Source organism: Myotis daubentonii, chromosome 3 (genome assembly GCF_963259705.1).
Source record: "Myotis daubentonii chromosome 3, mMyoDau2.1, whole genome shotgun sequence".
Lineage (NCBI taxonomy): Eukaryota > Metazoa > Chordata > Mammalia > Chiroptera > Vespertilionidae > Myotis > Myotis daubentonii.
Genome location: NC_081842.1, coordinates 109,860,092 through 109,887,003, shown reverse-complemented (window position 1 = coordinate 109,887,003; position 26,912 = coordinate 109,860,092). Strand labels below are relative to the sequence as shown.

The window sequence follows — 26,912 nt, the reverse complement described above, 5'->3', positions numbered from 1 at the left end:
TGAATGCACCATGGCATCCAGTCATGCTATAAATGCCATAGACAGATTACTAAGAAAAATTTGAATGTTGTATTTGATGGGAAAGTTCTCCTTCTTGGAGGGGATTTTTGACAATGTCTCAGTATTGTACTGCATGCTATTCAATTAGCCATAGTACAACCTAGTTTAAAGTACTGCAATGTTTGGGGATGTTTCAGAAAGTTGTCTCTTACAACAAATATGAGATCAGAGGATTCTGCTTATAGTGAATGGCTAGTAACACTTGCAGATGGCAAACTTGATAGCAGATTTTATTATATTAGAGGTCGTGGTAGTACTGTTTTACCCACAGCATCTACAGGAATTGCTGCAGATTTACTTAGGAATGGATATTATTGAAATCCCCTGTAAAATGATTTTTAATGGATCTATTATTGAAGCTACCTTTGGAAATACTATATCTATAGATAATATTAAAAATATATCTAAATGTGCATTTCTTTGTCCAAAAAATGAGCACGTTTAAAAATTAAATGAAGAAATTTTGGATATGCTCGATGGAGATTTTCACACATATTTGAGTGACGATTCTACAGATGATGCTGAAAAAAAAAATTTTTCCCCTTGAATTTCTTAATAGTATTACTCCTTTGGGAATGCTGTGTCATAAATTAAAATTGAAAGTGGGTGCAATCATCATGCTATTGAGAAATTTTAATAGTAAATGGGGTCTTTGTAATGCTACTAGATTTATTATCAAAAGATTATCACCTAATTATCAAAGCTGAAGTATTAACAGGATCTGCAGAGGGAGGGGTTGTTCTGATTCCAAGAATTGATTTGTCCCCATCTGACACTGGCATCCCATTTAAATTGATTCAATGACAGTTTCCCGTGATGCCAGCATTTTTGATGACTATTAATAAATCACAAGGACAAACTCTAGACAGAGTAGTCATATTCTTACCTGAACCCGTTTTCACACATAGTCAGTTATATGTTGCTTTCTCTGGAGTTCGAAGAGCATGTGACGTTAAAGTTAAAGTTCTAAATACTTTAGCACAAGGGAAATTAGTCAAGCACTCTGAAAGTGTTTTCACTCTTAATGTGGTGTACAGGGAGATATTAGACTAAGTTTAATCACTTTATCAGTCATTGTTTGCATCACTGTTGTTTTTATATCATGTTTTTTTGTTTTTATATCATGTTTTTGTTGTTTTCATATTATGTTTTTGTCGTTTTTATATCATGCCTCTATTGTTATTATATCTTTTTGTTACTGTTTATTTATTAATAAATTTATATATTATTTTCATATACATTTTACTAATTTCCTTTCATCTCTCACACTTCTATTATAGAGAAAGGGCAAATAGCAATATAAAAAATATTTCTGCTAATTAATTCCCTTTTAATGTGCATGAATTTCATGCACCAGGCTACTAGTGTAAAATATGCATCCCCAGAAATACTTTGGAGTCTGTATACACAATATCCACAGGTTATAAGATGTCAAGGTCAAAATACTGTGTCTATGTTATTTTATACTTTTCAATGTAAATTTTTGAAGTTTACCAAAATATTTTTTTAAAATGATTTAAGGAAAAATTTCTGGGTTACTATTCTCAAAATAAGGAACATGGTTTACTTTGAGGCTGAGGTAAGGCATGAGCACAAGGGAATAATGTAACAGAGAGTCTGTTATATTACCTAACATTGCACCAAAATCAAAATGGGTCTCTTAGTATCAGCAGAATACACTAGGAACATAGAGACTGAAATTGCATTCAAGAGACCTTTCCTGCCGAAACCGGTTTGGCTCAGTGGATAGATTGTCAGCTTGCGGACTGAAAGGTCCCAGGTTCGATTCCGGTCAAGGGCATGTACCTGGGCTGCGGGCACATCCCCAGTAGGAGATGTGCAGGAGGCAGCTGATCGATGTTTCTCTCTCATCGATGTTTCTAACTCTCTGTCTCTCTCCCTTCCTCTCTGTAAGAAATCAATAAAATATATTTTTTTTAAAAAAAGAGACCTTTCCAGCAACACTTTTTTTTTTCACATCAAAGTTTGTTTTTGTTTTTTTCTTATCATTTTTTGGGCTCATTTAAGAGAACTTTACTTTGCAAGATTTTTTATAATATTACAGCATTTTGTAACTGTATCATTCAAAGGTTTAAAGGTAAAATGTTCTCCCACTGCTTGCTTCCAAAATAAGGTATTAGTTTGGCAAACACCATGTAAAATGAAAAAAAAACCTCAGTTTTCCACCTTCTGTATCTTTCTTCCTTGTATCTCTATCTCTCTTGCTTTCACACCACTACCATACTCACACAGCATACTTCACTACTGACACTTCTGGTCACCAAGTGTGTGAGTTCCCCCTGTGCCCAACCACAAGAAGTAAATCTGTGAAATAAGCTGGGTGTCCTACAATTTAACTAATTTCTCACACTATCTACCCAGAGAGAGCCTCATATCCCAAAGAGTAAGGGCTCTAGTCCCACAAAATTGACCCGCCTCCAATTTCAGACTCCAGTCGCAAGCCCTAATTATCATTTGTGCTTCTGACCAACCAGGAATAGGTGAGTGGTTCCAAAGACCCTTTTCTTGGGTTCAATTACTTGTTAGAGTAGCTTACAAAACTCAGGGACACACATTTATTTATTAAGGGACATAATAAAGGATACAGGTGAATAGCCAGTTGAAGAAATGTGAAAATTTATGTCCTGGAGTCTTCCTCAGGGAGGAGAGGAGAGCACGGGTGTTGATTGTAACATGCATCTATGTAAGATATGTAATCAGCTATTGGGAGAAAGTTCAGGGAAACTGTGCCTGCAGCCTCCAGTCTTGGCATATCTATAAACTTCTCTACAAATGGATGATACAAGGATGGTGGGGTTTCCAGGAGTTTTATTGGTATTTTTACTCTAAGACTTTTATAAATTTATGGACTGGGGAATGACTGGGATTGATATTGACTACATTACGTAGTTTCCAGAATTGATTGATGAGGTGTAAAAAATTTGTTTGGAACTCTTGATATAAATTACAAGGGGAATGGATTAGCTACCAGGCATTACATTTTGAAAGGAGCCACATATGCTTTTTATATATACCCAAATTGTTAATAATATTGCTTTTGGTAACCCCTATGGAGATGGATATGCTGGTATACTAGCAAAATAGAGATGAAATACAGCTTTAATAACTTTTCATGAAAAGCATCCATTGACATTTGGTAGGGGCAGAACCATTTTTTTAAAAATAGTAATTGATTCTCCACCACAAAATATTTTTGATAAGATACACCATCCTTTTATGATTAAAACACTTAATAAAATAGCCATAAAAGGAAAGTATCTCAACATAACAAAGGTCATATATTACAAACCCTTACTCAATGTCATACTCAATAGTGAAAAATTGAAGGCTTTTCCTCTAAAATTAGGAATAAGACAAGGATGCTCATTCTCAGCACTTTTATTCAACATAGTTCTGGAAGTTCTAGTCAGAGTTATAAGGCAAGAGAAAGAAATAAAAGGCATCCAAATCAGGGAGGAAGAAGTAAAAGTGTTGTTTTTTTTTTTTTTTGCAGATGACATGATTCTGTACATAGAAAACCCTAAAGATTCCACCAACAAGCTACTAGAAACAATAAACAAATACAGTAAGTTTGCAAGATACAAAATCAATGTATAAAAATTTCTGTCCACTAACAACAAAACAACAGAAGAAGAAATGAAAAAAGTTCCTTTTGCAATTGCAACCAAAAGAATAAAATACCTAGGAATCAACAAAAGATGTGAAAAACCTATATACTGAAAACTAAAGAGCATTATTAAAAGAGATTGAAAAAGACACAACATGAAAAAGTATTCCATGTTCACTGATTGGAAGAATCAACAGAGTTAAACTGGCCATATTACCCAAAGCAATATACAGATCAGATCAAATGCAATCTCCATCAAAGTCTTAATGTTATTTTTTAAGGACATAGAACAAAAATATTCATCAGATTTGTATGGAACCACAAAAGAATCCGAATTTCTTGCACCGGGCCTTTAGTGAAGATTATAAATAACATTAAATTCAGTTTTTGATTTATATGGTTTTCAGTTCAGTAGGTAGTAGAGACATAAGCCATTCCATGTTGAGGTGGAGGTGTTTCCCAGTGGCTTTTTTTACTTTAAGGTAATCTATCTTACATATATTTTTGAATGTTGGAGAAGTAGAATATATAACAATTACAGTATTTGTAATTTTTTTTTTCTTTCTCATGGATAGACCCAGATTGCATCCAATGAAATCTTCTTAGCCAAAATTTGGCCAGATTTTGGTAAAAAGGATTTTCCCAGGGTGGAGCTAGAAGAACTCAAATTACATTAATTTTTCAGAATTTGATCCTATAAGACACATAAAATAATTTCTAGTACTACAATTTATTTCCATATCTTTCTTTGCTAACTATAAATCATTTAAATTTTCAAAGTATAAATAGTATTCTGCCTGTAAATAATTGGATTGCCACATACCTGGGTCTTAATATTTTTGAAACCATTATGACGTGGCTCTAGAAGAAACCAATTTTCTGGAGTTTTATTCTGGGTAATTGGATTGATATTCATTGAAAGAACAAACCACTTTATTTATATAAAAACAATAATACATGCATTATGTAAACAAAACTAGTGAAATGTAGATGGTCAAATTATCTTCCGCTAGTTTTCAGTGACTTTCAACATCGAAGACTCATCCTTTCCTTAAAGCACAAACTTTTCACTCTGATTTTGGAGAATTTCTGTTTAAACAATTTTTTTTGGAACCCAAGAACAAATAAACAAATAATACCCATTAGATTTAAAATTTAAAATTTGATGAAGCTAACTGTGATCTCATTAAAAAGACCAGGTTTTGTTTGTTTGCTTATTTCTCCATTTGCTTGTTGATCATAATTTGACTTGCTTCCACTCTTCTGGCTATTATGAATAATGTTTCTATGAATATTGGATTGCAATGATGGTTATACATCTCTGTAAACTGACTAAAAATCATTGGATAGTACACTTAAAAATGGAGAAATTTGGTGATATGTAAGTAATATCTCAAAGTCATTGTTAAGAACAGTTTTAAATATGGCTAGATTACATAGCTCTAATTGATTATTTGCAAGATGTCAAGAAAGCTTTCTTGCTCCAGAATATCTTGTTAACTTCCATTTATCAATATTTGACATTTCTATTGATTGAAAATGGGACAAACATTCTAAGAGGATAGTTTTTTTTTTGTTTGGTTGGGTTATTTTGTTTATGTTTTTTTTTACAGTACAATGAATTATGTCCCAAACAACTGTGTTTCTGATGATATCTGACGGTGCTGATTATGGAGGTTTTTTTTTTAAGGCTAAAATTTCTGTCCAGGCTAGTTTTTCATGATGAATTTTCCTTCTGATAGCCACCTATATTATAATAGAGTATTTCCCTCAAGCACAAAGAAAGTCATCTGTAAATACAAGCTACAATCCTAAAGCCACTGGATAACTCTTTCTAGTCTTGTATATGTAACACTAGAGGCCTTGTGCATGAAAATTTATGCACTGGAGGGAGGTCCCTCAGCCCAGCCTGCCCCTCTCACAGTCCAGGAGCCCTCAGGGGTGGGAGACGACCTGGAGATCAGGGGAAGGTGACATCCCATCACACCTCTGCTGCTGCCACTGCCGGTAGTGCCAGCCTCAGCCAGCCCTGGTTACCTGAGCCTCTGGCAGCCCTGGGCAGCTGGGCAGCTGCCATCTGAGGCTGGCCCTCAGGGGCTGGGGGGTTGAGGGAACTGGGGGACTCCAGACTGGGCAATACCATTTTGTGGCTGTGGGCACCGCCATCTTTGAGGGCGTGCAATCAATTAGCATATTCCCTCCTTATTGGCTGTGGGTGCTGCCATCTTTGAGGGTGGGGCAGTCAATTAGCATATTCCCTCTTTATTAGATAGGATGTTTGGGTTTTGATTAATAATTTTAAAACAAACACAAGAGATTGTAGTGGACAGAGAATTAGTTTTATACAAGTCTCTCTGTTAATATTTCATTGGGGGTAAAATGAGGATGGGTGATTCACGTAGTGTAGGGAAAAAATCATTCTACTCCCTGGACCCCTAGGGAGTTCCATAGATTTACCAAAATATTTTGTAAATTTCTATTTTTTAACTAAAAATTATGGAAAACCTGAATGAAATGGATAGGTCTTTTTAAAAAAATCAATTTCATTGCTTAGCACATAACAATTTTATTCTCTGTGTTTCAAATTATGTTGTACAAGTAGATCTCCACATCTTTTTTTTTTTCTCTCCATGTCTTTTTAATACAAAACTTAGTATTGTACATTGGAAACCATCATACAATAAGTGTTCAGCTTCCTGTGGTTATGCATTCATATTTTTAAAAAAATAACTTTCCAAATATTCTAAGTCAGACATTTCTAATTCATTTCTTAAGGAAGGTAACATTTATGATACTATTTGTTTTGTTTTGTTTTGTTTTACTATGAGGAATAGGGAATATGTGCAAATTGAGATAAATTACATAGCAATCTTTTTGGCCTCATCCTAAACCCTAAATACCTTTCTGCAAAGAATACTTTCAGGACAACACAAAAAGCTAAGTGTGATTTGCTGAAATATTCATCTGCAGCCTCGTAGGAACCCTTTTTGAAAATAGCAGCATGCCAAAAACATTCATTTTCTTTAAAGATTTTCAGTAGCACATTGATTACTATAATGAAACAGGTAAAGAGGTTTCTTGCATTTGATGATAGATAATATCTGATAAATATGTATGTTAATTTGTGGGTCTGAAGTATTTAATTAATTTGTTGCTGTGTCCAAACATGTCTAGAATGCGCTTTCAAGTTCACAGTACCATAATCTATCAACACAAAGGTGATTAGACAAATATAATTTCTGTAATTATATTTTTTAAATGAAAATGCCTTTCAATAGTTGCTAGAGGCAAAAGCAGTTTGGGGGGCAGTTCAAGAATGTGAAAAGCTAATACAGAAGGTTTTCTGTAAATAGTAGCTCCAATAGATAATATGATTGAGACTTCACTATGTAGTAAATCTGTGCTGTGTAAAAAATTTCCATACTTTTTTTACAATTAATACTAGCAAAGACTTTGAGGTAGGTACAACTTCATCTACCTTTTCCTTTTTTTTAGACAAATGTGGTATTTAAGCCAGAATGTCACTGGAGAACACACTGTGACAAACGCTGGGATTGAGTGCCCTATATTTATTTTTGCCACCAGAATTCCCTATGTGGGGGTGTTCCCAGATGCATGTAATGGATCATTCCTAGTTTAAACCCTGGGTCAAGAAATGTTCTATACAGGAACAGATAATAAATATATTAGGCTTTGTGAGCCAGAAAATTTATTTAGCAATTTCTCAACTTTGCTATTGTGGCATGAAAGCACAGAAAAAAGGATGTGTGTGGTTTTGTTCCAGTAAAAGTTTATTTACAAAAACAAACTGTAGGCAGCATTTAGTCCATGGGGATGGGATGTAGTTTGCTGACTCCTGCTCTAATCCAGTCATGACCAGCAGGTTCCTCAATTATTCAGCCTCTGGTGGTGTAATATTGTGGTAAACTTCAAATAAATGAAACCTCAGTAGACACCTGATGAGAGGAAGTTGAGATCTTTACAACTGGCACTCCCTTTACTTCTCTTTTTCTGCTTTTAATTCTTTGTTTGAGGCAAAGCTGTCATAATGTGACCATGAAGCAAAAATGTTGTCTGCTGAGGATGGAAAAACAGAAAGACATGGAGCTTTCCATGGTAAAGTTGAACAGCTGGACCATTGCCTGCAGCTGCCTGTCCCTGGACTTAAAAGACAAGAAAAACAAACTGTTGTCTAAAATCACTTTGATTTTGTTGTTGTTAGTTATAGAAGAAAGAAATTCTGACATATTTCTCTAGCAACTTAAATGCTCAATCCTGAATAGCTAAGTTATCTAATGTATTTTTTCAATGTACAATGATATATTTATTATTTTTAGTTTTAAAAATTGTATTGATTTCAGAGAGGGAGAGGGAGAGAGAAATAGAAACATTAGTGATGAGAGAGAATCATTGACTGGCTGCTTCCTGCACACCCCAATACCCAGGCATGTGTCCTGAACAGGAATCGAACTGTGACATCCTGGTTCATAGGTTGATGCTCAACCACTGAGCCATGCCAGCTGGGCTCACTGTACAATGGTATTTTTATATTAAAAAAACATGATGATCTATATTCTAGCACAGGGGACCTAGAGTGTCTAATTTTAGAAACCATGAATTTATAATTTAATACAAATTCTTCTTTTACAGGCCTCACATTTTCTGAAAATAATTTAAGTCTCCTTTCTCATTCTTTGACTCATTAGTGATTCTCAAACTTTTTAGAGTATACAAAATACCAGAGCTTGTGAGACATTCAGATCCTTGAATTCCTTGTAAAAGTTTCTGATATAGTGTGGTTGTACATGAGTCTGCATTTTAAATAATTACTCCTGGTGAATTTGAAACAGGTGAACTTGAGAAACACTGTTCTGGAGTCTAGACTGATTGGACTGGGTAATGAAGTGGTGGAAATTTTTGTAAACAGATGTATTGACAAAAATAATGACTCTGAGACCTCTCCCATTTCTCACCAACAACCAAAATGCTATCTTAGAATAATAGCTTTTAAATAAAATTTCTGTTTTGTTGAGTGGTAATTTGATTCAATTGAATGTTTGGTTCTTTTTTGTTTTGGGCTTAATAGTTTTAGTCAAGAAACAGTCATGGATAGCTAGGTTGCAAGTACATGGGTGTGTTTTTCTGGCTTTGGTCAGGAAGGCTGTATAGATGGTACCCAATACTTTGAGCATAGTAACTTCGCCATAAATATGTTGAACGGCATGTAGTTTTGTTGTTGTTGTGCTGTGTTTTTTTGATGGTAGAATTAGTTGTGATATAGGATTTGGCAACATTTAAAACTTTATTTATTTATTTATTTATTTATTTATTTATTTATTTATTTATTTATTATAGAGCGAGAGAAAGAGAGAAAGGTGGATTTGTTGTCCCACACATTCATTCACTGGTTGACTCCTGTATGTGCCCTGACCAGAAATTGAACCCATAATCTTGGTGCATGGGAATGATACTCCAACCAACTGAGCTACCTGGACAGGGTGGACTCGGCAACATTTGATCCTAATTTGTTTTATGGTCATGCATAGTAAATCATTCAGCATTAACAGCATTCTGAGGTGTATGTGTGTGTGTGTGTGTGTGCTTAAGGATATACATTCTGGAATCAGAGGGTATAGGTTCAAATTTTCAATCTACCTCTAAATGACCTTGAGTAAGTCACTTAACCTCTCTGAACCTCAGTTTTTCATCCGTAAAATGAGAATGATTCTCCCTGACCGGTTTGGCTCAGTGGGTAGATCGTCAGCCTGCGGACTCAAGGGTCCCAGGTTCGATTCCGGTCAAGGGCATGTATCTTGGTTGCAGGTACATCCCCAGTAGGGGGTGTGCAAGAGGCAGCTAATCGATATTTCTCTCTCATCGATGTTTCTAACTCTCTATCCCTCTTTTCCTCTCTGTAAAAAATCAATAAAATATATTTTTAAAAAATGAGAATGATTCTCATTTCCCCAATTCACAGGGTTCTTGTGAGGAATAAATGAGTCATCAGATATCAAGTAGTTATCAGTGCATACTATAGCCTTAGTAATGTTAGCAAGTATTATATTTATATATATACAGATATTTCATCCAGGTAGCTTGTAGGCTAAACTTAGGTAAAGACTATATTTAGTATGGGGGGGGGGGGCAGGCGCAAGATAGCTGCAGAATAACAGGAGGCTGTGTACACTTGCTCCCAGCCATGGACAGGATTTACAGTTAAAAGACTGTACAGTCAACTTGGAAAAAAAATAAGTGTAGCTGATTGGACATATTCTATCTAAGAAGCAATATAGAGCCAGGTAAGAGAAGGAGTCATGGAAGGGAGAACCCCTGGAGCTGGATCATGACTGAGAGACCCAAGTGATATTGGCTGCAGAGCTCAGGAGTGTAGCCTCTCACCCCCATTCAGAGATCCCAAACCCAGAGCAGCAGAGTCTGGAACAAGAACCCATGTGGCACCAGAAAGAGGGAACCAGGGTAATCCTGTCTGCCTGGGAAACTGGAATGACAGCTTCCCACTGAAAGGGCATGCCTATTGCTAACAGCCCCAGCCTGCAAAGGTTTCTCTGGGGTCTGACTACTGGAAAGCCTGTGCTATAGGGTGTGTGTTAAAAGAAAAAGGATGATCCTGGGTCCTGCACCCACCAGTGACTTGGAGGGACTCTCTACTTTCTTGGAAGGAATTGTGCAGAGCCCCACTCCTATAGATTACAAACACTACCCGCAATATGAATCTGCTTAAACCACATGAGCCAAGTACCAGATATCCTCAAAGAGTGAAGATCCATGGAGGAAGGGAGAGCAACTTAGAAAAGAGATATTCAGGAGGCGAGACCTGAGGAAGACCTAGTTTGGGACTGTTTGGGACTCTGTGATATCAAGTGTCAGACTTGTGGTCAAAAACCAGGCAGGGAGCCCTAACTGGTTTGGCTCAGTGGATAGAGCATCAACCTGCAGACCAAAAGGTCCCAGGTTTGATTCCGGTGAAGGGCATGTGCCTTGGTTGTGGGCACATCCCCAGTAGGAGGTGTGCAGGAAACAGCTGGTCGATGTTTCTCTCTCATCAATGTTTCTAACTCTCTATCCCTCTCCCTTCCACTCTGTAAAAAAAAAACCACAAACAAACAAAAAAAAACCAATAAAATATATTTTTTTAATAAAACAGGCAGGAATAGCAACTGACATTGATTACACCAGGGAAACTACCGGGAGGACTGTGACTAGCACACCAAGGGGTCAGTCTTGGACAACTTCTGAGCAAATCCAGTGAGCATCATAAATAGCAGTTCCAAAGGGTGAACACAGTAGGCACCAGTGAAGCTGAATTCCACCTTTTTTTTCTTTTTCTTTCTTTAATATTATTTTGTTATAAACTTCTCTTTATTTTTTTAAATTTCACTTTGTTTTAGCTTCTCTTTTTTTCTCTCATATTCCTCATTTATTTCTTTCCTTCTTTCCATTTATTTTTTGTTTCTATTTTCTTATTTTTAATTTATTTTCCATTGTTATCTTGCTTTTCCATATATTATTTTATTCATTAGCATTACCCATTATTATTATTATTTCACATACATTTCTCTTCTCTTCCTCTATTCTTATTTTTGTCTTATTTCCACCTTCATTTCCTTCATATTCTCCTCCTTCATTTCCACTTTTCTGCTATATTTTGATTTCTTATAGTATTCCTTTTTATCTCCCTTCCTTCCTCTTCTATTTTCTTATTCTTTTTTTGTTGGTAGTGGGGTTGTTTTGATTCTTGTTGTTAGTTTTTGTTCTGTGTGTGAGTGTGTGGTTTTCAGTTTGGTCCTGTTTTATCTTGCCTTTTCTGTCAGCACTTGTATAATAGCTGAAACAACATGTTTGGTGTTGAACCTAATAGCCATCACTAGGACTGAGACTATGCATGACAAGGACAACAGCAATTAATAGCCACTTGCAATAGGAAGGCCCACAGGACACATGCTAGGGACATTTCTAGAATATCCAGCCCAGAAGATCAAGGAAACTACACTATAAGGTCCCATAAGACACCCACTACAGATGGCCAGCCCAGCAGAATGGGAATCAGAGCAGACCTACTTAATAAATAGATAAAAATCACAAAGAGGCAGCCAAAATGGGGAGAAAAAGAAACGTGCTCCAACTGAAAGAACAAGAGAATTATCCAGAAGAAGAGCTAAATGAAATGGCAATAATCAATTTATCAGATATAGAATTTAAAATAATCACTATAAAGATGGCTCAACAGCGTGAAAAAAAGACATAGAAACGGAAAAACAACCAGTTGAAAATGAGGAATGATATAGTAGAAATAATGAATATAGCAGAAGTAATAAACAGAGATTAGAGAAAACCAAGGATCAAATCAGTGCATTAGAAGACAGGGTAGAAAAAAAATCACTTAGAGAACCAAAAAAGCAGGAGGACAGTTTAAGGAAGCTTTGGAACAACATCCACATCGTAGGACTATCAGAAGGAGAAGAAAGTGAGAAGGGATAGAAAACCTGTTTGAAGAAATAATGGCAGAAAACTTCTGTAACCTGGTGAAAGAAAAAGTCACACAAGTCAGGAAGCACAGAGAGGCCAAGAAAGAAGAACCAAAGAGACCCATGCCAAAACACAGCATAACTAACACACCAAGAATTAAAGACAAAGGGTGAATCTTCATGGCAACAAAAGAAAAGCAATTTGTTACTTACAAAGGAGTTCTCATAAGGCTGTCAGCTGATTTCTCAACAGATACACTACAGGCCAGAAGTGAATGGCATAAAGTATTCAAGGTAATGAAAAACAAGGATCTGAAACCAAGACTAATCCATCTAGCAAGGCTATCATTTAAAAGAAGGGCTGAAGGAGTTTGTTACCACCAAACCAAAATTGCAAGAAATGTTAAAGGGACTGCTTCAAGAAAAAAGAAGAAATAGGAAGAGATATGGACATATGCATAAAGAATAAAAATGGCAATAAATAAGCACCTATCCATAATCTTAAATGTAAGTGACACAGTAGCTGGATGAATAAGAAAACATGACTCATATATACGCTGTCTATAAGAAATCCACCTCAGAACAAAAAGCTCAAACAGGATGAAAGTGAAGGGATGGGAAAAAAAATGTTCATGCAAATGGAAACAAACAAAAAAAGCTGGGGTAGCAATACTTATATCTGACAAAACAGACTTCAAAACAAGGTCCACAAAAGAAACAAAGAAGGTCACTACATAATATTAAAGATATTAATCCAACAAGAGGATATAATCCTGGTAAACGTATATGCATCCAATATAGAAGCACCTAAATACATAAAAATCCTATGGTAGATTTTAAGGGATAGAGCAATAGCAACATAGTCACAGTAAGGGAATTCAACACCCCGCTGACATCACTAGATAGATCTTCCAGACAAAAAAATCAACAAGGAAACAATGGCCCTAAATGACACACTAAATCAGCTGGATTTAATTGATATTTATAGAAGATTTCACCATGAAGCTGCAGAATATGCATTCATCTTAAGTGCATATGGAGCATTCTCAAAGATAAACCACATATTAGGACACAAATAGTCTCCATAAGTTCAAGAAGATTGAAATTATATCAAGCATCTTCTTGGATCTCAATGGCATAAAAATAGAAATCAAATACAATAAAAACAATCAAAATTACCATTCAAACACATGAAGGCTAAACATCATGTTATTAAACAATGAATGGATCACCAATGAGAACAAGGAAGAAATAAAAAATCTCCTGGAACCAAATGAAAATTAACACATAACAACCCAAAATCTATCAGACACACAGTGAAAGCTGCCTTAGAGGGAAGTTCATAGCACTATAGGCCTACCTCAAAAAATCAATAAAAATCTCTACTAAATTATCTAATGCTACAACTAAAAAATACTAGAAGGAGAACAATAACCCAGAGTAAGTAGAAGGAAATTATAAACATGAGTGGAAATAAATGACAGAGATTAAAAACAACAACAATACAAAAGACCAATGAAACCAAGAGCTGCTTCTTTGAAAAGAAAAACATGACTGGTTAAAATTTTATCCATACTCATCAAGAAACAAAGAGAAAGGACCCAAATAAATAAAATCAGAAATGAAAGAGAAGAAATAACAATGGACATAAAAGAAATACAAAGAATTATAAGAAGATACTATAAACAACTATTTGCCAACAAATTTAACAATCTAAGTTAAATGGAAATATTCCTAAAAACATGTAATCTTCCCAAACTCAACAAGGAATATTCAGAAAACCTGAATAGACCAGTTATAGCTAATGAAATTGAAGCAGTAATTGATAATCTCTAGCAAACAAAAGTCCTTGTCTGGGATGGCTGCTTAGGGGAGTTTTACTGAACATTCAAAGAACCAAAAAGGTAAAACATCTATCTTCCTCAACCTGTTTAAAAAAAAAATGAAGAGGAACGAAGTCTTCAAAGGTCTTTTTACGAAGCCAGCATTATCCTAATTCCAAAACTAGATACAGACACTATAAAGAAATAGAATTACAGGCCAATATCTCTGATGAACATATATGCTAAAATCTTCAACAGAATATTAACAAATAAGATCCAGCAATATATTAAAAAGGTCATACACCATGGCCCAGTGGATTCATTCCAGGGATGCAAGGCTGGTACAATATTTGAAAATCAATAAATGTAACTTCACATCAACAAACTGAAAGATAAAAATCACACGACCATATCAATAGACACAGAAAAAGAATTTGACAAAATCCAGCACCCATTGTTGATAAAAACTCTCAGCAAAGTGTGAATAGAGGGATCATATCTGAACATAATAAAGGTCATGTATGACACACCTATGGCCAACATCATACTCAATGGACTAAAGTTAAAACAATTTTCCCTAAGAACAGGAACAAGACAAGATGTCCACTTTCACCACTCTTAGTCAACATAGTATTGTAAGTCCTAACCACAGTGATCAGACAAGAAGAAAACATAAAAGACATCCAAATAGAAAAGGAGGAATAAAACTGTCATTATTCAAAGATGACATGATATTGTACGTAGAAAATCCTAAAGACTCTACTAAAAAACTATTAGAATTAATAAATTAATTTGGCAAAGTAGCAGGATACAAAATTAACATCCAGAAAGCAATGGCATTTTTATACACCAACTAGAGACCCAGTGCACAACATTCGTGCACTGGGGGAGGGGAGTCACTCAGCCCAGCCTGCACCTTCTCACAGTCTGGGACCCCTTGGGGGATGTCAGACTGCTGGCTTAGGAGTGGGCCTAAGCTGGCAGTCGGATATCCCCCGAGGGATCCTTAGCGCTGCCACAGAGATGGGAGAGGCTTCCGCCACCACTGCTGCACTCGCCAGCTGTGAGCCTGGCATCTGGCTGAGTGATGCTCCCCCTTGTGGGAGCACACTGACCACCAGGGGGGCAGCTCTTGCATTGAGCATCTGCCCCCTGGTGGTCAGTGCACATCGTAGCGACCAGTCGTTCCACTTTTCAGTCGATTTGCATATTAGCTTTTTATTATATAGGATAATGAAGTCTCAGAAAGTGAAACTAAAAAGAACAACCCCACTTACCATTACAACAGAAAAATTAAATACTTAAGAATAAACTTAATCAAAGAGGTAAATTCTCTACTTAGAAAACTATAGGACTTTGAAAAATTAGAGGAAGATACAAACAAGTTGAATAATATGCTGTATTCTTGATTGGAAGAGTTAACATCATAAAAATGTCCATACTACCCAAAGCAATCTATAGATTCAGTGCAATGCCTATTAAAGTACCAATGGCATATTTCACAGATCTAGGACAAATATTCCAAAAATGTATATGGAACCAAAAAAAGACTCCGAATAGCTGCAGCAATTTTGAGAAACAAAGTTGGAGGATCATAATACTGGATATCAAGTTATGATACAAAGCCACTATAATGAAAACACCCTGATTCTGGTACAAGAACAGGCATATAAATCATGGAATAGAACAGAGAACCCAGAAATCGAACCAAGCCATTTCTCACAATTTATATTTTCCAGTGGAGGCAAGAGCATACATGGAGTAAACAGTTTCTTCAGTAAATGGTGTTGGGAAAATTGGACAGGAACAGGCAAAAAATTAAAGTAGAAACTTACACTGTACACAAGAATAAACTCAAAATTAATAAGATACTTAAATGTAGGTTATGAAACCATAAAAATCCTAGAAGCAAAATTTCAGACATCTCATGTACCATAATGCTCATGGATATATCACCTAGAGCTAGAGAAACAAAGGAAAAAAAATAAAAAAATGACTACATCAAACTAAAAAGGGTCTGCACTGCAAAAGAAACTAGCATCAAAATGAAAAGGGAACTCACTATATGGGAGACATATTTACCAATGATATATCTCATAAGGGGTTAATTTCCAAACTATAAAAAGTACTCATACAACTCAACAATCCAATTAAAAAATCAGTAAGAGGCCCTAAACGGTTTTGCTCAGTGGATAGAGCATCTGCCTGTGGACTGAAGGGTCCCAAGTTCGATTCCGGTCAAGGCCATGTACCTTGGTTGCGGGCACATCCCCAGTAGGGGGTGTGCAGGAGGCAGCTGATGGATGTTTCTCTCTCATCAATGTTTCTAACTCTCTATCTCTTGCCCTTCCTCTCTGTAAAAAAAAATCAATAAAATACATTTTTTTAACAAATCATTAAAAAAGCCTGAATAGATATTTCTCCAAAGAGTGAATATAAATGGCCAAGAGATTTATTTTAAAAATGTTCAACATCACTAATCATCAGAAAGATGTAAATTAAAATGACAATGAGGTATTGCCTCAGACCTGCTTGTATTGATATCATCAATAAGTCAACGAACAAGTGCTGGCGAGGATTTGGTGGAAAAGGAGCCCTAGAACACTCCTGGTGGGAATGTAGACTGGTACAGCCATTATGGATAAGTGTGGAGTTTCTTCAAAATATTAAATATGGAACTGCCATTTGACCCAGTGACCCCACTTCTAGGACTATAACCTAAGAATTCTGAAACATTAATTCAAAAAAATATATGCACTCCTATGTTCATAACAGTATTATTTACAATAGCTAAGATCTGGAAACAGCTCAAGTGCCATCAGTAGATTAATGGATAAAAAAAAAAAAACTGTGGTACATTTATACCATGGAATATTATGCAGCAATAAAAAAGAAGGATATTTTACCCTTTGAGACCGCACCGAGGGTCCTGGAGATTATCATGCTGAGTGAAATAAGCCGGTCAAAGAATAAAAAATATCACATGATCTCATTTATATGTGGAATCTAATGAACAAAATAAACATGAACAGAATAGTTCCAGAGGCATGGAAACATGGAACAGATGATGGATCTCAGAGGGAAGGGGGTTGGGAGGGAATGGGAAGAGATTCACCAAAGAACTTATATCCATACATGCATTGCCCATAGAGACAGAAAATAGAATGGTGAAGGACTGGGGCTGGGTGGGAACCAGGCAGAGGGAGCAATGTGGGGACAAAAGAGAGAGGGGGCATCTGTAATACTCTTAACAATGAAGATACATTTTTTTAAAAAAAACAAATTGACTATATTTATCAAAAGTTTGAATTTGAATGCCTTGTATATATATGATCTAGTTTGTCAAATTCCCTTTCACGTTCTTCTGTTGTCTTTGTAAGTTTCATACATCTACATTAATTACCTGGTAGCTGAAGATTAAAATTTGTGACCTTTGCTCCTTATTTACTGTTATACTTAATCTTCAACATCTCATGGGAAAGTTTATTGACCTTCATGCAAGTAGGGAGTTAATGAAAGCCAGAAATAAGTTACGATATCCAAGAGTCAGAGTACAAGTAGCCCAGCAAATGAGCTATTGTAATGGCAAATTTTAATGACAAGTCTTTATCAAGGTGTTCCTACATAGATTAATTAGCTCAATTCTACCTGAATTGAAGGAGAGAAAGCATAGGGCTCCAATGATAACCCTAATCCCAGCTTCCAGAGTCTTGACATTTAAGTTCCAGCATAACTTTACAGTACCTCTCCCCTGCACATAGCAATTAATTCAGTTAAAAAGTTTGTTTCTGTCACTCTACTCAAGAACATTCTATGGTGCTTCATGATGGCCTCTTGTCAGAAGAGCTCTTCTTTTCCCTCAAAAATTGATAGCTGGACTTTGTAAATTTTAAATGTTCCTGAAGCATAGTAACCTCCATCTTGTATAAAAACTGCTGTTTGAAATTCTCTGCTATTGTTAGATAGTCCCTTGTTCTGTAAACTCTGTCATTTTTAGACAGTCTCTTATTCTGTATAATAACTGTTTTAGTTTGAATAATAGAAAAATATAAAAACTTAACTGTCTGACCTTGCAAGCTAGCCATCTAACGTAATGGACTAATACTAATAATAATTCCCATATTCTTATGCAAATGTTTGTTCTTTATGTATTCAAGATTACAAACTGCCTGTAACAATAACTCACACAGAGTTCTTTATAAAATCTACAAAGAAGCTCAAAAGGTATAAATATGGAAAACTTCCTGTGTGACTTTGCTCAGAGATTTGGAAGACCACCTCCCTCTGGGCCGCACACAATAAATGACTCCTAATTAGTTAGCTCATTAAGGTGTCTTGTATCTCTCTCACTGATTTACGACACAACATCCTTATTGCTTGTTTTTATGATATCACACAGTATAATGGAAAGAATTTGGGATGTCAAGACAGAGAGAACAAAGTTAGAATTATCTCTCAACAGTTTGTTGGATGATTTGTGATAGTTTTATTATCTGTATTGGACAATAAATGCCCCACTTTCAGAGCTGCAGTAGCCATTGGAGATAACCTATGGCACTAAAGGGAGGCTCTTCTTCCTTGTAACCATGGTTTTACTGCTGCTTCTCAGTCATGGTTTAGGTTGATGATAAAGACCCTGCAAAGGCACAATTCTGCCACTGGATTGACGAACTGAGACACAGAGGACTTCTAACTTTGAGTTATTCCCATGCTTGCTTCATTCTTACACCACAGTTTTAATTCAAGGTAGGAGATTAACAGATTGTATGAGAATCTAAAGTTCTGAGAAAAAACAACAACAACAAACAAACACACAATTTGGAGAGCTACAGCCAACTTAAACCTTAAGTGTTCCTTCTGATTGACTCTCCTCTGTTATCCTTCCAGGCAGATGTGCTAGCAAGGGAGCCTGAACTAAAAAATGGCTTCTAAAACATTCCTGTTTTATTGCTTCTTTTTCTGTATTTGGTAACCCCCAAATGAAGTTATTAGTAGAAAATGGGAGAAGTAAGAAGGACAAGATAGGCTGGCTGCTGAGGATTTGGTCTTGAAGTCCCTGCTCACTCTAGTAAGTGCTATACTTCTTGTCTCAGCCTTTTGTGTATATCTTAAAAAATGGTGATTGGAACATTGTAGGTTTGTAATAGATGCCATCAATTAGCATGTTATCTTTACCTCTTGTGGGAGTTACCATTACACATTTATTTATTTCCTAGTATCTAGCAGGGTGTCTTGAGTGTAGCACAAGCTTACCATATTTGTAAACTAACTAAATAAAAAATCATGTAATTGGTTAAAAACAAAAGAAGGCACTAGGCATGTGGATGGTGAAGGACACAACTGGGGAGGAAGGTCCAGAAAGGGTAACAAGTGGATGGAAAGGCAAATTTTACTGACTTACAATTTTGATGGAGAATTTGTCTTTACCTTATGTGTTTGAACCCAGAGATGCTGAGATCAAAGGGATTTCATGTTCTGCTATGGTTATGGTCACCATCACTGCCACCTTTTATTCATTTAACCACTAATAAGAAGTATTCATTAGATATCTGCCATTTGTCAGGTCCTGTGCTAGGTTCTGGATATATAACATGAGCAAAAACAGACAAGATCCTTACCTTTGTGGATACTGTAGTTTTCTGGGAGAGTTACATACTAATTAAATTACTTCATGAATAAATATAGTTATTAATTTAAGTGCCAAAATAAATAATATATTACTCTGTAAGAGTAAAAAATAAGAATGCTTGATGTGATTAAGAAAGACTTTCTGATAAAATGAGAAACATGGTAATTGGCATATGACTGCTACCCTTCCCACTGGCTAATCAGCAAGATATGCAAATTAACTTCCAGCCAAGATGGCGGCCGGCAGCCAGGCAGCTTGAAACTAACATGAATGAGGCTTGCTTGCTTCAGTGACGGAGGACTCCAACGTTCCCCGCCTGCCTTGCCGGGCTCTGAGCCTGCAGTTTAAGAAACATTGTAACAAATATAGAAGCTAATCAAAACCCCAGAAACCAGCTTTCAGTGAGCCGGGATCTCAGAGCTGGAGTTATACATTTTTTCGATTATAGAACCTAAACAAACCAGATACCTGCTTTCAGCAGCAGAGGCCTCAGAGCTGGAGCCTCAGAGCTAAAGCTGGCCCAGAATAAAAAAAAAAAAAAGAAAAAAAGGAGCGGTTGGGAGCTTCAGTCCCCTGCCAGCCTGAAAACAGCCCTCAGCCCCTCACCCAGACTGGCCAGGCACCCCAGTGGGGACCCCCACCCTGAAGGGGGTGTGACCAGCTGCAAACAGCCATCATCCCCTCTGCCAGGCTGGCCAGGCACCCAAGCAGGATCCCCACCCTGATCCAGGACACCCTTCAGGGCAAACCAGCCGGCCCCCACCCATGCACCAGGCCTCTAGTCTATATAGTAAAAGGGTAATATGCCTCCCAGCACTGGGATCAGTGGAGCCGCAAGGCCTCCAGGCACCGGGATCAGCGTGACAGGGGGCAGCGCCCAAACCCCCTGATCGCCCTGCGCCTCTGTGTGTGACAGGGGGCGGGGCCACAACCTCCCTATCGGCCCTGCTCTGTGCCTGATAGGGGGGAGCTCTCCAAACCCCTGATCGCCCTGCGGCTCTGTGTGTGATGGGGTGCGGTGCCCCAACCCCCCCCCACGGGCCCTGCTCTGTGTGTGACAGGGTAGAGCCATAACCTCCCCATTGGCCCTGCCCTGAGTGTGAGAGTGGTGGCGCCCCAACCCCCTAATCGGCCCTGCTTGTGGGTGATAGAGGGCGGTGTCCCAACTCCCTGATCGGCCCTGCTGTGTTTGTGACAGGGGCGGTGCCCCAACCCCCCAATCGGCCCTACCCTGAATGTGACTGAGGGTGGCATCGCAACCTCCCAGTTGGCCCTGCTCTGAGCCCGACCAGGGGCTGCACCTAGGGATTAGGCCTGCCCTCTGCCACCCAGAGCAGGACTAAGCCAGCAGGTCGTTATCTCCCAAGGGGCCCCTGACTGCGAGACGGCACAGGCCGGGCTGAGGGACCCCTCACCTCCACCCCCCCGAGTGCACAAATTTTTGTGCACCGGGCCTCTAGTGTGTATATATATATACATATAGATAGATAGATAGATAGATAGATAGATAGATAGATAGATAGATATAGATATAGATATAGATATAGAAATAGATATAGATATAGATATAGATATAGATATAGATATAGATATAGATATAGATAAAGCCAGTGACCATAACAGCCATAACAACCTAACGACCAGTTGCTATGATACCCATTGTGGCCAGCAAACTGGCTTGATCTGGGCCGGATTGCCCCCAACATCCCGATCACGGCAGGGCCAGCTGGCCAACCACTGTGGCTGGCAGAAATTTGGGGTCCGCCGACCTTGGAGGTGCTTGGTCTCAGTGTTGGGCAGCTATGCGGGCAAAGCTCTCCTCTGGTGGAAGTGGACCCAGGATCAGGGCTCTGGAGTCAGGGGTGGGGCGGGGTGCAGGCTTTCCTGGTGGCCACAGCAGCCCCGCCGGCCGTGCACAGCACCTGAGCATCTGGCCCTGGTCGGAATAACGGCAGCAATAGGGGCCGTGAGGCACAGGGGGCAGTGGCACACAGGAACCAGGAGGCCCAACTTGGGCTCTTATGCTGCCCACTGGGCCCAGCAGGTGGGCCATGATGTGCAGTGTGGTGCTGGGCTGTAGACAGGAAGGGAAGCAAGCCTGGAGAGCAAGGCCCAGGCCAGACAGAACCCAGAGCAGCGTGGGTGGGGCTGGAGCTGGATTTCCTGGCAGGGTGGGCAGGGCTGCAGCCCCATGCCTTTTCAGCCTTGGCCTTGGAATTCAGAGGTGAGCCCCACTTCAAGAGAGAGGACGTAGAGGAAAGTGGCAAGGCCACAGGAGGGATAGGAAATATTGTGGCCATCTTTAGGAAACACAGCTGCCAAGGTCTTCAGTAAGTATGAACAGATAATTTTTGGTCTTGGTTCTACAGAAGAGAAAGCTGAGATTCAAAGAAGGGAGCCCTCACAATACCTCACCCACTTCTCAGACCTGACCCTGTACAGCATTGTTTCCATTGAAAGTAGAGGATCCAAAATGTTTTTAGATCTTTGCTATTTTAGGCAGAAAAGAATTTAGCACAGGGAATCGGTTCTTGGGAAATCATCGGAAAGCTGGAGGAGTGGGTATTGGGCTGGGCCCCCCGAAAGGCTCCCTTCCCAGAGGGAGGAGCTGCCCCCTCAGCCACAACTGAATTCTAGGACACTCTGGCATAGCTGTGACCCAGGGGTCAGGAAATTGCTGCCCCCTCAAGTGCCCACCAGCTCCCACAAACCAGGTCTGGCACTGCCTCTGCCACAACTGCCTGTGCACAGCCTGGATTCTGCTGCAGAAAACCTCCACATCTCTGCAAACACGGTCACCAGCAGCAAACAGCCCAAACTGTGGGAAGATGCCTCTTCCCCACTTCTGCCTTCAAAATACTGTGCAAGCGCATCCTATCGGCAGAAACAAATTCATATCCAGAAACCTAGCAGCAAAGGAGTTTGGGCAATTTCAGACTTTCATCTAGGAGTGAGATCTTGCCAATGTACTTCATGTGCCTGGTATTGATAAATATAAGGCACGGCTGGTGGGGCTCAGTGGCTCAGTGGTTGATATGATCCCTGGTCAAATTTTGGGCTTGATCCTCAATAGGGGTGTGCAGGAGGCAGCTGATCAATGATTCACATCATTGATGTTTCTATCTCTCCTTCTCCCTTCCTCTGAAATCAATAAATATCTTTTTTAAAAAATGGAGTCATGCTGTATATATATATATATATGTTATAATGAGTTTTTTACTTCATAGATCACTAATGTCTTTTCTGTTAAAACCATACTTAGAGAATATTATTTATTTAACATTCATTTTAATTGATCTCAGAGAGAAGAAGGGAGAGAGAGAGAAACATTGTTTCATTGTTTCCTGCACTCACTGGACTGGGTATTGAATCTGCAACCTGGGCATGTGCCCTGACCAGCAATTGATCCACCACTTTCTGATGTATGGGACAATGCTATGCTGGTACCCTGACCCCAAATTCCAGCCTCTAGAACTGTGAGAAAAATACATTTCTGTTGTTTAAGCCGTACAAATTTATGATATTTTTTTATGGCTGTCTGAGCTGACTAATCTATACTAATAAAAGGGTAATATGACCAGGTTGACCAGACATTTTCTGGTCATAACTTCCGGACAAAGCTATGGTGGCAGGAACCGAGGCAGAGGGGGTTAGGGGTGATCAGGCCAGCAAGGGAGAGCAGTTAGGGACAATCAGGCAGGCAGGCAGGTGAGTGGTTAGAAACCAGCAGTCCCGGATTGTGAGAGGGATGTTCGACTGCTGTTTAGGCCCAATCCCACAGGGATCAGCAGTCAGACATCCCCTGAGGGGTCCCGGATTGGAGAGGGAGCAGGGTGGGCTGAGGGGACCACCCCCCCTACTCATGCACAAATTTTGTACACCGGGCCTCTAATTATTAATAAAGCTGATATAAAGTTAGCATATAAGTCTTTCTGTAGATATATACATTTTTTCATTGGAAAATAAATTATCCCAGTTAAAAGTAAGATTAGAGGTTGTTTTTTAATTCTATGTTTAACTTTCTAAGAAACTGCTACAATGTTTTCCAAAGCGGCTGTACCATTTTTCATTTCCACAAGCAGGGTATTAGAGCTTCAGTTGCTCTTCATCCTCACAAGTACTTGCATTGTCATGTTGTCCCATGTTTGTTTGTTTTTAAAATTTTAATAATTCTTGTAGTTGTGTAGCAGTATCTCATTGTAGTTTTTTTAAATATGTTTTTATTGATTTCAAAGAGGGAGAGAGAGATAGAAATATTAATGATGAGAATCATGGCTCAGCTGCTTATTGCATGCCCCCCACTGCAACCTGGGCATGTGCCCTGACTGGAATCAAACCATGAACTCCTAGTTCACAGGTTGACACTCAACCACTGAGCTGCCGAAGTCAGGCTCTCATTGTAGTTTTAATTTGCTTTCCCTAATAACAACATTGTTGAGCATCATTTCTATAAACATTTTATCTCCTCATGTATCTTGTTTGGTAAAGTGTCATTTGCCCCCCCCCCCTTTTTTTATTAAGGGAGAGAAAGAAGTTGTTATTTTACTATTAAATTCCAAAATTCCTTTACATCTTTTAAATACAAAATCATTATCAATATTTTTTTGCAAATATTTTATTCTAGTATATTACTTATTTTTCCTTTTAAAGAATATCTTTAAAAACAGAAGTTTTAAATTTAAACTTAATTTTAATGAAGTTCAGTTTACATTTTTAAATGCTTCTTGCTTTTTGTATATTATCTAAGAAATGTTTCCTTGAGCTAATGACTTAGTGATTTTTCTCCTATACTTTTATTTAAAGTTTTTGAAAATAGTTTTAGGTTTTACCATTAAGTCTCCTATTCACTCAGACACCACAAACACACAAAGTTATGTTCTGTTATCCTCAATTTGTGACTTATTGGATAGTGTTCATATTATTATTTTATTAGGAAATACTTAACAAAGAGAGGGATACTGGTAATTGTCCTACAGCATAATATTTTAAAAATGAAAACAGCATTAGAACCAAAAAATCTGTAAAATAGTACCTCTCTTCTTAAAGGCAGTTTTAGAGACCTAGATAATGAAAACAATATGTCAATTTGTATTTTAGGTTGTGGTACAATTAATGCTGATTTGAGTCTTACTAATTAGCTATGTAGGGGCTTGATTCTTTGGGATTGATTAGTGTGATTCTGATAGGGACCCTCTGATTAAATTATCTTATACTGTAAGCCCATTGAAGACTTAACTTCTGCCATCCGTTCTCTTGTAGGAATCAAGGAGTACTGCAAGACTAGAATACAAAATACAGAGAGTTGAAATTTTGTGAGCAGATGATGTGCAGACCAACAATCTACAACTTACCACAGGGTTTCCTTCTTCAGATATACAGTATTTAATTCTGTATTATAAAAATTCCTATGTTCTTAAGAACAATAACAACAACAGCAGCAAGCTCTGCCTTGGTAATTTACTTTTGATTGAAGTATTACATATGTGTCCTTATCCCCCCATTGCCTTCCTCCCCCCGTTCATGCCCTCACCCCCATGGTGTCTGTGTCCATTGGTTATGCTTATATGCATGCATACAAGTCCTTTGGTTGATCTCTCCTTATCCCCACCCTCCCCTACCTTGCCTCTGAGCTTTGGGCATCTGATCGATGTTTCTCTGTCTCTGGATCTGTTTTTGTTCATCAGTTTATGTTGTTTATTATAATCCACAAATGAGTGAGTTCATGTGATATTTATCTTTCTCTGATTGGCTTATTTCACTTAGCATAATGCTCTCCAGCAGTTTGGCAAAAGAAATAAATCAAGTGACTACAGTATTCATTTGTTGGGTGGGTGCTCTGTTACCTTTTAATTAAAATGAGGTTTAGAAGTTAATTTTAGATTTTTAACTTTTAACTTCCTTAAATATTAAACAAAGACAATGGATATTTAATTCTAGCAGGAGAGATCTAAGTTAAAGAGAAGAAAGCCTGGGAGAAAGAGGATATATCTATAGTTGATCAATTACTTTACACTACGCTAAATGCTTTTTATATGTTAGTTTATATAAGTCAGTGAGGGTTGACTTTGAAATAATACTAAAAGTGCTAATTAGTTTACATTATTATTTAGAAATTATTAAGCATCTGTGTATAAAACATATACCAGAAGATAAAACAGAGGTTAAAAATAATTGTAAATATACATCTTTTCTCTGGTTATTGAAGAAATTTAATTATCCTGGATCATCTTCTAAAGAGAATGAGTGTATGATGAGATTTTGTCTGGAGTCACTACTAATTCCATTATTCAATGTAAGTCTTATTCCACTACCAATAGAAGAATAAATAACCACAATAAAGTGCTATCAAATGAGTAGTTTTCAAGTACATTCTTCTAAAAAGAATGCTTTGCAACACTTTTTCCTCAGAAATGATTTCATTTAGGACTTTGGTCCTGCACCCATAAAGCATTTGTGGACTTATTTCTTCATGTCTAAAATATTTTTTAATAGGACTGTAAAATTTAACAAGGTGCAATTCCTGCTTTCAAGGAGTTACAGTCTAAGGAAAAGCAAAGAGGTAGACACTATTTATAATACAGTTTGATAAATCTTAAATTAGAGCCTTGTAAAGGAGAAGAAAAATACTCTAACTCCTAAGGAGTCAGGAAAGGTCTTGCTTCAAAGAGGAAAGTAAGCTGAATTGAGGAATTTGCCAGGTGAATTACCAGGTGAATGTATGAATGCACAGCCAAGGCAGAGAAAACAACATGCAAATATAAGAAAATACCAGAAACTCTAGGTCAGCCAGCTTCACTAAGGATACAGGTTGGGTCTAAAGGATGAGCTGGAAATAAGGCTGGGAAGAATATCAGAGACAAGTAAAGGGCTTGGCTTTTATTATTCTTTAGATCAGAGATACTGAAACTTCAGTGTGCATCTGATTCATTTTATTCAGTGGTTCTGAGGTGGGACCACAAATCAGCCTTTCTAATAGGCTCCTAGTCATCCTGCTGGCCTCCAAACTTCAATTTGAGTAGCAAGGAGTGGGTATGTGGTAAAATTCTAAAACAAGGTAGAAGCTCAATTAGATTTTTATTTTGGAAAGTGAGCTCTGAACATAGTATGGGGTGCAAATATATTGGATGGTTGTCATTGAGATGCTTTATTCCAATGGAAGCTTAAAAATATATGTGTGACCCACCAGCATGACTCAGTAGTTGAGCATCAACATATGAACCAGGGGGTATGATTGGATTCTTGGTCAGGGCACATGCCTGGGTTGCAGGCTCAATCCCCAGTGTGGG

The 26,912-nt window shown here is 37.9% G+C and overlaps 1 long non-coding RNA gene across 1 annotated transcript in view; it reads left to right on the top strand.

Annotated features, from left to right (window-relative positions):
* LOC132229355 (uncharacterized) overlaps window positions 1-25,979 on the top strand; it is a 446,389-nt gene extending 420,410 nt beyond the window's left edge. The window contains exon 3 of the long non-coding RNA XR_009451670.1: window positions 24,886-25,979. This is a non-coding gene — a long non-coding RNA (uncharacterized LOC132229355). The remainder of the gene's footprint in view (window positions 1-24,885) is intronic.
* Window positions 25,980-26,912: the final 933 nt, after the last annotated feature.